Below are 13,872 nucleotides of genomic sequence, written 5' to 3'. Positions count from 1 at the left end.
GGCCAATTCAGTTTTGCTTATAAATCTAATAACATTCTAAAATGCCAGAATAATAGTATAATAAAATTAGTATCATTAAAGTCCCCTTTTAACCAAAGACACAAAATTACTTTAAATAGCAAAATTAGTTCATATCTAGGGTTGGCATGCAGAAAACCTCAGTCCTGTGCTGATGGCTTGTTCTGTTGAACATTGGGTGAAGGGCAATTGTACAATGTGACGTGACGGAGACGCTTTTGGAAATCAATCACAATGAATTCTCCAAGAAGCTCTTTGAATTTAAAACAGGGTGACCCTGTGTAAAACTAAGACTTAACCTTCTAAGTCTTAGTTTATTTAATCAGCATTGGAGATTAAAATGTTTAAAGATCTCTTTTTTTGTGATATTTAATAAAATAAGTTCTGGAAAATATCTAGCTCAGTGCTTGGTGCACATAGGATGTGCTCAGGTATAAACTGTCTTTTTTTTCTCCTGACTTCATGTAAAAACGGATATTCATTTTTTGTTTTTTTAAACTGACAGAAAAAGAAAACTCAAAAACCTCAGGAATCTGGGTTACCTAGTCAAATTGGGCTGGAGAAATAACTTTAATTTTTTAATATTTATTTTAATATTTATCTTTATTTTATTTATTTTATTTATTTATTTTTATGTGGTGTTGAGGATCGAACTCAGTGACTCATGGGTGCTGGGCAAGCACTTTACCACTGAGCTACAACCCCAGCCAGGTAACTTCAATTTTTAAGGATATTTATCTTTAATATTTTTTAAAAAACTGCAAAACATTCAAATAGATTTGAACTGATAAATGCTTAGCTTATTTCTTGGATAATTCTGGAATCATCACTGGGCACTAAATTCTGTTCTCTTGGTGAATGAGGAGTTTTGCCCCTGGATTAATGTATTTGGTTGGTATAAGGAGCAAGAAAGGAAAATATAAAACAAACATATGTAGAAAAGGCAATTATATGATAACCTAATAGCCTACTTTACCTCCCTTTTTAAACAAAATAGAATCTAACTATAAAATCATGCACTGGCTTATTGATCATTTTCTAAAATCATAAGCATTAAATACTGAAAATTCACATTCTTTTTATAAAATTTTTATTAAATAAACATAAAATTTCACAAAATTTTAGCTCCTCCCCATCCATACTGTTCCTTCCCCCCAACACATTTAAAAGGAAGAGAAAGCCTACTTTGCTAACAATTATCTGAGATTTATTTCACTTCTCACTATTGATTCAGCTTGGGTGAACTAAATGGATCATCAATAGGTTAATGTCACTCAAGGACACTGTAGATCTCTGAATACATTTCCATCACTGTCAAGGAAGAATAAATGTCCTCCACAGAGAGTGACATTTTTGTTATCTTGATTTGATTTTATTCTAAACCCAATTGTCTGGGAAAAAGGGTGTTTGATTTCTCACTGCAGCAGAACATAAGTGCTAGGTGGTTCATTGATAATCTTGTAGGGTTTCTGGTTAGTTACACTCTAAGAGGAACTAAACTCCTAATATCCTGTATGCCCATCAGATCAAGTTTCCCTGTAGAATTCAAACCTCTCTTTGTATAAAGATTCATATAAAGATTTCTCATTAAAAATAAAGTATGATAACAATATTCCTATTAAATGAAAAATCAACTTTAGTAACCACATTCATATTAAAATGCTAATTAAAATAATCTCACACTATTTTTCCTCTATTTTTTTCAAGTTTGACATATCCTGAGTCAAATGAATTTTTTTTTTAAGATAATACCCTCTCAGAACCACAGAATCCACATCACTTTTCCTCCCAGAAGCAGCATCCCTCTTATGGGAAAGCCCCACCATGGGGTAACATGATGTCTGAGCCACTGACTCATGCTGTGGTCCTCCAGCATATCCTGTCCTTTAAGCTCCCTTACCAAGTGCTGCACCATCCTGGAATACACACCAAACAGACTGTGCCATGCCATGGGCAGTAGCAATGCATGGGTTTCGTTGGTTTTTCACTTGATATTGTTATTTAATAAATCAATTATTTTATTTAATTTTTTGGAAAAAAAAAACTTTGCTGGATATGTTTAAAATTATTTTTTAATATATTTTTTTTAGTTTTAGGTGGACACAATATCTTTATTTTACATTTTTATGTGGTGCTGAGGATCGAACACAGTGCCTCATGCATGCTAGGCGGGCACTGTACCACTGAGCCACAACCCCAGCCCTTAAAATTAGTTTTTGAGTTAGAATTAATATTTAATATTCCCAGACCTCCCTCCAGCCTTACTCCTGCCCTCACATGTTAAAGAAGCTCTTAACTTTCTCACTTCACTCTCAAGTTCTATTCAGATGGCCCTGTCCTCTGGTATCCCTTCCTATATATCCTCTTGCCTTGCGATAATGCCTTTTTTAAAAATTTACACTAGAATAAACACAATTTTTGGAAAAAAAGAAATTATTTGTATTTTATATTAATTTTATACAAATATTGCTTGAATAGCACTTTTCTTCATACATAGACTTTTTTGGAACATTTTAAAATAAATATTAAAAATGTCTAAAGGGCATATTTTAACTTCTGGGAGTCCTTTTTCTGTAATGTGAAAGATATCGTGCCTGTTTTCTTCTTGTGTCTGGCCCTATGAATAAAACCATGTTTGACTCTGTAGTCTAATTAATGGAGTTCATTTTCAGGCCAGGTCTCTATTGGCAGCCTAGAATGGATCAGGGCCAAATTTCTAACACACACACACACACACACACACACACACACACACACACCATCAGCAAAGGGGATTTAAGGTGGTAATTCTGGTGACAGCTTCATTGCAAATAGTAATTTCTTCTATCCTCCTGTCCAAAAGCTCTACTTTGAATTATTTTTAGGCATAAAAACTTGCTCCTGAGTTCACGCCCAATCACAGGAGACACTGACATTGCTGGATGCATCTCCTCTTACTTACTCAGATACTCGTATTTTAATAATTTTAAATGTAAATTAATTTCACCTTCTTACATTGGTTGTATAGTGTGTTAGGAAGGGTGAAGGGGTCTGCACTGGGCAAGACTGTTTCATGCCTCCACTCCATAGCTGCAAGACAAGGGCTGTTTGTTACTCAACCTCTGTAAACTTAAAAGCTTTAGTATCTACCTCATGGTGCTATGGCATAGAATAAATGAGATTTAGCACACAGTCTAAGCACTCGTTAAATGGTACTTGACATTATTACTGTTCAAATTGTTAGGCTTATCTCCATGACGAAGACAAGGGCTATAATCAAGTGTATACTGTTTAACCTGGCTAAAACTAATTGTTGGTCCCATCTGACTTGCAGATATTTTAGCTCTGAAGATCTCCGAAATATTTATAGCAGCTAAGGAAATTCTACCCAGGCTTTACAGTGCACAAGATCACAGCTTAATATCTCTCTGCAGACAACCATAGTCTGGATGATTTTTAATTTTTTTTTTAAGTTAGGAGATGACTATGTTCTGTCTCAGAACATGAATATTTTTAGATTATCTTATAAAAGAAATGTTTTCTCTCTCATCATCATAAAAAAGCTATTAGAAATAGTATAACTAAATATAGAATTTTTAGATATACTACTGTAAATAAAAATCAAAGATGATATATATCCTTGGGGGGAATATGTTAGATAACCTCATGGAACAATGTTTCTGTAGCAACATGCACAAATGTCTAAGCAAACATGCAGCTGTGAAAGTCTTCAAAGACAGTGAATTAAGGTGATGTGTTTTCAGACACAGTGACAAAGAATGTGGCTTTCAGGAGTTCAAAATAGTCTTGTGCATAATAGTCTGAAATTGAAACATTATACCAATAGGCAAAAGCATCAAAATTTATACAGAAACTTCTGAGATACACTGTCATAATGATGGGCCTTTCCCAGGGGCTTCTCAAAACATGATCAAATGGATTTGAATGCTCCTTAAATTGATTTCTTTGGAAAGCAAAGATCTGAGAGTCATTCTTCCTCCTTTATTCTTACCAGGTACACAAAAATGTTTCTGTTTCTCAAGTGTCATATGTAGGGTTATAGGATATCAAAACAGAGAAACTGTTTATGATTTTAAAAATGTCATTCTATTTAAAACAAACACACACAATAGGGCAAAAAAAGATAATAACCTGACTGTAAATTTTGAAGATTTATTTATTTATTAAATTTACACCTAGTAATTGTACATATTTATGAGGTACCATGTAATATTATATATATAATTCTTAAATCAGGGCAGCATATCTAGCCCCTCAAACATTTGTTTCTTTGTAGTGAGAACATTCAAAATCCTGTCTCTAGGTTTTCTGCAATATGCAATCTGTTATCCTTATCCATAGTCATCCTACAGTGCAATAGAACACCAGAACTAATGTATCCTAACTAATTGTAGCAACATTCATTAACCAATCTTTCTCCATCTCTTTCCCCCCCTTACTTCTCCCAGTTTTTGTTAACTATCATGCTGCTTTCAATGTCTATGAGATCAACTTTTTTAGATTCAACATATGAATGAGATCATTCAGAATTTGTCTTTATGTACCTGACTTACTTCATTTAACATAATACCCTCCAGTTCTATCCACGTTGTTGTAAATATTAAGATTTAATTCTTCTGTGGCTTAATATTATTCCATGGTGCACATGTATCACATTTTTAAATTCATTCATCGGTTGGTGGACACAGGTTGATTTTGTTTCTTGGCTACTATGAATAGTGCTGCAAAGTATATGGAAGTGTGTGGATGTCTCTTTGAAATAGTAATTTTATTTCCTATGGATATATACTCAGGAATCAGATTGCTGCATCATTCAGAGTGGAATGGCAGCTTTGTTTTAATTTTTTTAGAAAAATCTCTATATTATTTTCCATGATGGCTATACTTACATATAATTTATATTCCCAACAGCACTGCATAAGAGTTCATTTCCCTTCATATCCTAATATCAATTCTAAATGTAGTGAGATGATATTTCATTTTGCTTTTAATTTGTATTTCCCTGATGATTACTTAAGACCACTGAGCCTTTTTTCTTATACCTGTTTGGCCATTTGCATGTCCTCTTTATATATATAGAGAGAACATATTTTAAAATCAGATTTTTTTGCTATTGAGATTTTTTGCTATCTATATTCTAGATATTGACCCCTTATAAGATACATAGTTTAAACATATTTTCTCCTATTCAATAGATTTTCTCTTTACTTTGTTGTTTATTTTGCTGTGCAGAAGATTTTTATTTGATATGATCCCATTTGTTTTTTTGTATACTTGTTTGCTGTTGATTTGGGTAAATCCTTGCCCAATCCAATGTCCTGAAGCATTTCTCCTGTATTTTCTTCTAGTATTTTTATAGCTTCAGGTGTAAATTAATGTATTTTACATGTTTTTATTCAATTTTTGTATATGATGAGAGATTGGTTGCAGTTCCTTTTTTTGGCATATGGACATTCAGTTTTCACCATTTATTGAAGAGACTGACCTTTCCCCTAATGCATATTCTTAGCATCAATGTCAAAGATCAATTAACTGTAGATGTGTGGGTTTACTCCTAGACCCTATATTCTATTCCATTGATTTATGTGTCTATTTTTATGACAATACTATGCCATTTTGATTACTCTAACTCTGTAATATTATGAAATCAGATAATATAATGTCTCTTACTTTTTTTCTTTTTGCTGGATTGCTTTGGCAATTCAGAGTTTGTTTTAGGGGGAGGAGTACCAAGGATTGAACTCAGGAGTACTTGACCCCTGAGCCACATTCCCAGTGTATTTTGTATTTGATTAGCACCTTTCTTTTGCTAAGGCTGACTTTGAACTTGTGATCCTCCTGCCTCAGCCTCTTAAAATGCCTAGCAATTCAGAGTTTTTATGCATGTTTTTTTATGAGTTTTAGGATTGCCTTTTCTGTTTCTTTGAATGATGCCTTTAGTATTTTGAAACATATTGCATTGAATCTGTAGATTACTTTGGATAGGATGGAAATTTTAACAATATTTATTTTTCCCATCCATGAACCTGGAATATCTTTCTATGTTTTGATGTTCTCTTCAATTTATTTCATTGATGTTGTAGAGTTTTCACTCTAGAGATCTTTCATCTTCTTGGTTGAATTTATTCCTAGATAGTTCATTATTTTTGTAAGCTATTATAAAATGGAATTTTACTTTCTTGAGTTTTGTTTCAGATAATTTGCCATTAATGTATAGAAACACAACCGATTTTTGTATGTAGATTTTGTATCTCACAACTTTGTTGAATTTATTTATTAGTTTTTAATTTTTTTAGTAGTGTCTTTAGGATTTTCAATGTATAAAATCATATCAGCTACAAACAATCCTATGACTTCTTCTTTCCTAATTTGGATATCATTTATTTCTCTCTCTGGTATGATTACTCTGGCTAAGACTTCTGGTACTATATGAATAAAACTAGTAAAAGCAGACATTTTTTATCTTTTTCCAGATCTTAGAAAACGTGTAGCGTTTCCTCATTTAGTGTGATACTAGCTATTAACTTGTTAGATATGTTCTTTATTATGTTCATGTATTTTCCTCCTATACTTAATTTGTTCAGTGTTTTTAATATGAAAATATGTTGAATTTTATCAAATGCTTTTTCTGCATCTATTGAAATGATCATGCATTTTTTTGCCCTTTGTTCTTTTGATGTGGTGACTGACATTTATGGATTTGCACATGCAGAACCATTCTTGTATCTCTGGTGTAAATTCCACTTGATAATGGTGAATAATCTTTTAAATATGCTGTTAGACTTGATTTGCTAATGTTTTGCTGAAAATTTCTATGTTCCTCAGGGATATTGGCCTGTAAATTTCTTTTTTGCTGTTGTTGTGTCCTCATCTGTTTTTGGTTTCAGGGTATTGTTGGCCTCATAGAATAAATTTGGAAAAATCTCCTCTTCATTTTTTAAAAAAATAATTTGAGAAGAATTGAGATTTCAATGTATAAGTTCAAAGAAACACAGAAAGAATTGATATATTTAGAAGCCCTGAGCAACAGATTTTTTGATAATATGCTTCTTTTATGTCTTGCATTCTTACCTGTTAGCCAGAGATCTTTAACTTAAATACAATCAAGTGGAGAAATACATTAAAAATTGTATTCAAATTTGTGAACTGCTAGGAACCCCAAATTCTATCTAATTAATTCAATCTCTTTGGAAAAATCATATCTATCTATCTATCTATCTATCTATCTATCTATCTATTCCTCTAGAAATTCCAGAGCATGCTTTTTTTCCTGAGATCAATGATTGCTTTTTGGTCCAAGAATATTTAATAACAAAACACCATCCAAATGAGTGCACATCCTTTAAAAAATGTTTTGCAAAACACATTTTCTTTCTTTCTGTCTTCAAGCAGTTAAAACCCACAAATGAAATCCTGGTGTGTATTTGGCCTGAAATATGCACTACATATTTTTACTAAATAACGTATCTATACTAAATAACACATCAATGTGTAACGTATTAAATCAGGGATGATAATTTACAAAAAGCAATAAGAAACCCAAAATGCAGCATTAGGTTTTATATTTTACAAAAGTTCAACCTAAAAGGAAATAGTTTGTATTTAATTTTTTCCCTAAAAACCTGTTGTTCTTGAATAAAATATACTCTGCATGAATTACTGTCATTATTAGTTCACATATTTTTATTCCAACAAAAAAGTTATTTAAACAACTTTTGTTTTTCTTAAGCAATAAGACATGGAAGTTGTTGCCAAATCATAATGTGAAATAACATTAATTAATTCATATCACTAATCTAGGTCAGACTGAAACCTTTAATAAAACAGTAACAACTCAAAACTATGGGATTAAAGACATGACATTTAATGTTTGATAAAACTTGACATTTTGCCATAGATCCTAAGATAAAAAATACTTTCAAGTAAATTGTTTTTCTTTGCAATGGCAACAGGACCTTGAATTCTATAGGGTCATCTCAATTTGCATCTGGACCCTAAGCCTTCTATCGTATCTGGAAAAAAAAATGTCAGTTTTCCTGATGCAATACTAATTGGCCTTCAACAATAATAGATGAAGTCCAATTTTTAAATAACTGTTTGTATGTGGAGGTGGGGAGGAGTGGATATAACTGATATTTAAGTTCTTTCCAGTATCAAAGTCTGGGATTCTTGTTTGCCTTTTCTCAGGTTGGACATAGGTCTCCTTCGTGAACAGTTAGTTATCATGGACTGTCTTCATAGGATCAATTCGGGATTTTCAAATCACCTGGGCCAAATATGCACTCAGATTTAATCATCTGTGGGTTTTGATTATGAAAGAAAGGAAAGAAGGAAGAAAAGGAAAGGAAAGGATGAAATTCAGTATGCCTTGCAAAATATGTTTAAGGGATGTATGTTTTGTTATTAAAATCTTCTCAGACCAAAATGTAATCATTGATCTCAGAACAAAAACATCCTCTTGAAAACTCTAGAGGAGTAAAGGAAAGCTAGTGAAAACTGCCTGAAGAATAACTGTCTGGCTTCTTCATGAGAATAGTATGCTTTTGTTTTTCTTTTCTTTTTTTAACAATAGTTTTTTTTTCTTTCTTTTCTTTTTTTCAGTTCAAATGCATACACACAGGAGCACACACACAGTCTCAAAGCTATGGGGATGACAGCCATGTCAATCTGTTTGTATGATCTGTGGATCACATGCAAAGAAAAATCTGCTTCCATACGTAGAAAAGAAAGCCTTGCTATTATTCCTTAAAATTCCTGTAAATTGCATGTTATAAAAGGGGACAAAACAAGAAAGGTGTATTTGAAATTCTTTCAGCAGTTGAACCAAGTTCATATGAGGTGCTGAAACCTGGAAATCATATGATGTGGATTGACCATCATTAGTATTTACTGAATGCCCATTGAATATGTAGCATTGTTATAAATTACTTTTCACCAGGCAGTGTGGTTTCCAAAGAAGATATTTAAAAGTTTAATAAAAACAAAAATAAAAATAGTCACATAAAAATACATAGTTAATGATGACCCTCTTCAGAAAACTTGTTTAAAAATCCTGAGTTTGCCAACTTTACATATTGTCTAGAAAATTTAAGCCTAAAGTGGCACCTTCTCAAGGTCCATATTATCTACCTCTCCAGAGCTGAGCAGCAGACTGCCCTCAGTCATTTGTATCATTCTTGCAACACATAACTAGTCAGTTTTGATGAACAAAAAGTAATATATTCCCACCATAATCTTAACAATTTCATAAACTGTTAAGATGGATTGATATTTGCTATTCTTATTAATTAGTCCTAGAATTCTTTTTCCTTAATGAGAATTTAGCTATATTTATGGAAGCTAATTTTACTAATTTGAAAAGTTTCCATCTTTCCAAAGTGAATTTAACAACACTTAAAACCAGAGAGAAAAACAGCAGCTACCTTGTTGAAAATATTAATTTGGTATTGTACCTTATAGAGAAGAGTTTTTTTTTCATATTAAAAAAATTAATTACAAATTATAATAAAATTTCTTTCCTTAGGCTAGATTATAAAAAGTTCTGAGATATATCTTTGTCAATGTATAATGTACATATAAACACTATGCTGATAATTATATATCTATGCTGATATTAATATATTGGGTACATTCAATTAACATAATATGTGTTGGTATGGTATTTTTATGTAATCAAGATTATTATATGATAAGAAAAATTCCTCCTTCTTTGAAATATTAGAAGGAACCCTCTAATCTTTTTTTTTTCCAGCAGAGCTGATTGATGCCCATAAATATATGGAATATATGCTAAAATAATTATCAAATTGTATAGAAAATTTAAGCGTAAGGTGGCCAAATTCTCAGTTCCCAAGTACATGTTATTTAGTTCTCCTGAGCTAAGTAGTGGCATGTCTTCAGGGTCTCAGGATAATTAGGATATGTTAGAAAATATGAGTAGTCCACATCGAGGAAAGAATGTGGCCAGACCCTCTCACTGTGGCCTTGGTGAGAACCTTGGGCCCACTGTTGGGAAGTTCAGAATCCACACAAAAAGAGGTGGATCATGAGAGAAGGTATGTCCTTGTGAATCTCAGGAAATTAAAGTGAAGGCTGATGTTGGCTGCACGCAAGAGTGTCAGGATTCCTCAGCAACCAAGATGATCATCAGGAGCTTAAGGGGAAGAGCAAATGTGAATATGTGTGTGTGTTTTTAAACACACATTATAGATAATTATCATTTTAATAAAGTCATCAACATTATTGAGTAACTCTTACTCAATATTCCCTTAGATATCACTATGAAAATATCATCTTAGTTTTTTGGCCCTATCTAATCTGAACACTTCAGCAGATTAGTTTCTTCTTTAATGTTAGTATTCGTTATTGTAGTTCAGCTTACAGTTTGAAATATTTGACCAGGGTTCAAGAATAATGAAAGTGCTGCAAGCCCAATATTGGGCAACAATCAAAAAAGAATACACGTACAAGGGCCAAATCATTTGATGCCATAATTTCTGGGCCTGAAAATGAGGCAGTGTCACAGACTATTCTATGACATACTTTTGTTTGCTGTTTTTGACTTTGTTATTTCTCTTCTCTGCATGCAGGTAGACTGCATATCAACATTATTTCTTTGAGATGTGAAGTTCTGCAAGTCTGTTTCCTGATATCATTCCTAAATTTCCCTTACTCATGTGAGTTTGACTTGTTTATATTATAATAACTTGATAGAGTTAATATTGTGTATACAATATGGTATTAATTGTAAGAAATTCATTTTTCCCCCCAAGTTTCCCAACTGAACTCTGAAAAATCACACAGGCCTCTTTGGAGTCTTTTGTGTTAGATTAATATGGCACCAGTCGAATGAAATGTTTTATCATTAATTTTCTTAAACAATATGAAAAAGTACATGTTGATTCCTTTTATTCTTATCTAAGAACATACTATGCCAAGAATATTGTTGTACGCTAGCATTTTAACAGTGTCAACATTCTCTGTCACAAACTTTGTTTCTTCCAGTGTAGAGGGGAAATTATTTTTTTCCTCTTAAATCATTTCTTTTCCTGTGAGCTGCCATGGTGCTTGGGTTGGCAAGAGGGGATGGGAATGTAATTTTTCTTTCTCTTTTCCACAGGCACATAGCCATAGCTAGACAGACAGACAGATGGACAGACAGACAGACACAAACACACACACCATACATACACACACCACATTAAAAACCACTACTTATCTGCTGTAATGACAGAGAGGAATCCTAGGTGTAAGAATATTTGCACTGCCCAGAGAAAAATGAACACTCTGTTCACTACCTTTCATATAAGGGCTGCTGTGACCACATAGATGTGCAACACAATTGCATGGAAGAAGTTGTCAGAGCTCAATTTGCAAATTATTATTATTTATCAGTAGCCATACAACTTTCAGCAGCAATGGAGATATCCTAGTGCCAGTAAAAGAGTATGCAATTACATATGATTCTGAGAATTGTTCATTATCAACTTTGATTATCTCCAAACCTCAAATTAAATAATTTAAGATTAAAAGCTCAAGTAACATGATATTTAAAAATTAATATTCACAACATTTTAAGTATTCCTTAAAAGAGAGGTTGATACAAACAAGCTAATTTTATGCATTTTTCTGCCAACTGTAGTGTCTGAAGACCCTGGCCAACGATTTGAAAGCTCTTTTAACTCAGAACTCCCTCAGATGTTCTTTTATGATAAGGAAGAAAGGAGAAAGCTGAACAGCTTTGTGTGTGTGGTAATGAAAGAGGGTCAGAAACCACAGCCAACTTTCAAAAAAGAGCAAGACTTTGTAGAGAGAAAAGATAAAGATTATTTAGGGACATCGACCCTGTGATTGATCCAGTATGACTGTTTTTAATGCTAGACTCAAGACTTCATGGAACAAATAACATGTTGACCCCTACATAATGTCATGACAAAGAACAATAATGAACCACTTACACAGAGGTGAAAAGGGATTTAATTTTAAATTATAGCGGCAACATTAGAACCAGACAACAAACTCTAAGAGAATGGTTTGTCCTTTTTTTTTTTTTTTTGCAAAGTACGATTGCACATACTGTGTTTTTCTCATTCGCATATCTCTGTTTTAATCATATAAATGATGATCTAAACAGATGTATTTTTTTTTTTTTTGTACTGGGACTTGAACCCAGGGACACCACATCCCCAGCCCTTTTTATTTTGAGACAGGGTCTCATTAAGTTGCTTAGGAACTTGCTAAATTGCTGAGGGTGGCTTTGAACTCACAATCCTCCTCCACAATCTTCACAGCTTCCTGAGTCTCTGGGATTACAGGCATGTGCCATTGAGTCCCAATAAATAGATACTTTTGAGAGTGTCAAGGGTACTATTATTATTCTGAAGCAGTAGAAATTAATCAAGACTGACTAGAGGAAATGAGGATACAGGGCCACTCTAAGAATATATTAGTGATGGGAAAAATATTTTATCATAGAATAAATGCCACTATCCACCCTACAGAATCACAACAAGCGTTTCCATTGATTACCGGAAAAATCTAAAAATAAACCAATTCAACTGGTGAATTTGATCAGCTTCAAGGTTTGCTGTCAGGAAGAAAAAGTGAATCAGTTTCACCCAAGTTTCAGTGGTCATGCTGAAATATCTAGTATCTATCACAAACAGTAAATCTCGCCACTGACCTGCACTGAAGAGATGAACTGGGTTCAAGGGATCTGGCTGCAACATTAAACTAAGAAAAAGGCAAAGAAATCATGAAATACACACAAACATGAGTTTTTCAGATGAAGGGTGGGACTGCTCTGCAATCTCATGGGTCCTTTTCCATTAGAAGGCAAGAGAGAGTGCACTGGAATCTCTTTATTTTTATGGGGGTGGGAGGACCCACAAAGGAGCTTTGATGGAATATTCTTCACCAAATAAGGCGAGGGATAAGGTTTCAAGGGGGGTGGGGTTGTCCAATCCCATTGGGTAACACCCAAGTCCAGGGCTGGGGCAAACTTCTTTGCTGAGCAAAGTGAGAGGCTGCTTTCTTTGCATAGACCAAGGCTTGTGGTGCCAGACCAAATACCTCCCCTTTCTCAAGGCAGAGAGAGGATGCTCAGCTCGTGGGCAGGGCGGCCTCCCACAAGTGAGTGTCTAGTAAGTAGCACAAATGGAGTCTCATGTATAACTATGGAAAGATGTTATAAAACATGGAGGTAAAGACAGGTCTATCAATAGAATGCTTCCACTGTGCAGCTTTTGTTTTATAGACCTATGGAACATCGTGGGAATTTGAATAAAAATATATACATGAATCTTCACACAGAATTCCATTTTGTTTCCGTTTGGAGGAGGATATTTGTACTTGACATTTTTCATCTAGTTCATCAACAGTTCTTTTATCTAGTCTAGAGAATAGCATAGTCTTAATAATGTTGAGAAATTATCCAGAAAAAAAAAGAAATTTCTGTCGACATCATATTAAAGTATATATGTGTGCACAAATTGAGTTATTCCCCCAATTTCCTGCCTTAACGTTTAAGGTTGTTTTATGTGAAACTGTGGCATTTCACTGAAACATGAAATATCTTAAGTTAATTTATTTGATTTGAAGGACAATCAGTAAATGTCTAATTTACTTTGTGCTTTGTTTAAATTGGCAAAACAGCAGAACCAGTTGTGTGCAGGGGTATAATCTGACCCTTCTTAGATATTCCAAGTCCACAGTTGATCTGTAATTTCATGGAATGAAATGAATACTGAAATAACCAGAACTGGTCCTGTGTTATACAGGAGAGTAGTTAAGCCTCTCTGGATTTTAATTTTCCATTCTGCACAAATAAAAGAACTGAATTCCATTATTACCTTA

This window comes from Urocitellus parryii, chromosome 14, assembly GCF_045843805.1.
Source record: "Urocitellus parryii isolate mUroPar1 chromosome 14, mUroPar1.hap1, whole genome shotgun sequence".
Taxonomy (NCBI): domain Eukaryota; kingdom Metazoa; phylum Chordata; class Mammalia; order Rodentia; family Sciuridae; genus Urocitellus; species Urocitellus parryii.
Note: the sequence above shows the minus strand (reverse complement) of the source record.